We start from the raw sequence: 924 nt of genomic DNA on the forward strand, positions 1-924 counted from the left end.
TCCAGGTCATTGATGAAGATGTTGATGAAGATGAAGAACAAGACCAGACCCAGCAGCAGTGCCTGGGGAACACCCTACTTACAGGCCTACAATCAGATTCTGTGCCACTAATGACAATCCTCTGACCTCTGCCAGCATATTACTTGGCCTCAACCCTTATTTTAAGTTCTGTAGAGTGAACCTCCTCGCTTGTGAAGACATGAGTGTATAATAGGAGGTCCTGGTCTTTGTTCTAATTTGGAGGAAAATCAATTCAGTTGTGACGTATGTAGCACAAGAAGCATAGAACTTGTGACTGACACCTTTGCATTCCTGTTATTTTTGCCACGGCTGAAACATACCACCCACCACCTCACTGTGCTCATATCCACTGTTTGGTCTCCATCACCATTCAGCAAGCATCAACAAATGTCACTGGCTGCAATTTTTTTCACATAGGGAAATTCAGTTTCATGTCTTTGCTTCATCAGCACTTCCGTGTCAGACATTATTTTGTCAGACTGCCCCTCTGCTGCCATCTTCCACACAGCAACAAAATGTAATAGAGAATGTTTGCCAGGCTTAACCTTGCAGGTAGCCTAGCACCACACAGTCATTCACTCACTCCCCCCTACTTTTCAGTGGTTGGGGGGGAGATAAATGAAAGGGGAAAAAAACAAAGTAGAACTCATGGGTTGAGAAAAAACTATTTAGTAACATAGAGAAAAGGATAGTAACTGACATATACATATGGCAAAGATGTATATTTGTGAATATATATAACAAGGGGTGCACAATTTCCCACCACCTGCCCTAGTCCCAGAGCAGTGGAACAGTGTGAGATGAATGAGTAAAGAATATATTATTGCTATTACCTATTATCTACCTATTATTAGGTTGTAACATGCAATACACGCAATAGATTAAAAATTTTGTATTGACTCT

This window comes from Meleagris gallopavo, chromosome 5, assembly GCF_000146605.3.
Source record: "Meleagris gallopavo isolate NT-WF06-2002-E0010 breed Aviagen turkey brand Nicholas breeding stock chromosome 5, Turkey_5.1, whole genome shotgun sequence".
Classification (NCBI taxonomy): domain Eukaryota; kingdom Metazoa; phylum Chordata; class Aves; order Galliformes; family Phasianidae; genus Meleagris; species Meleagris gallopavo.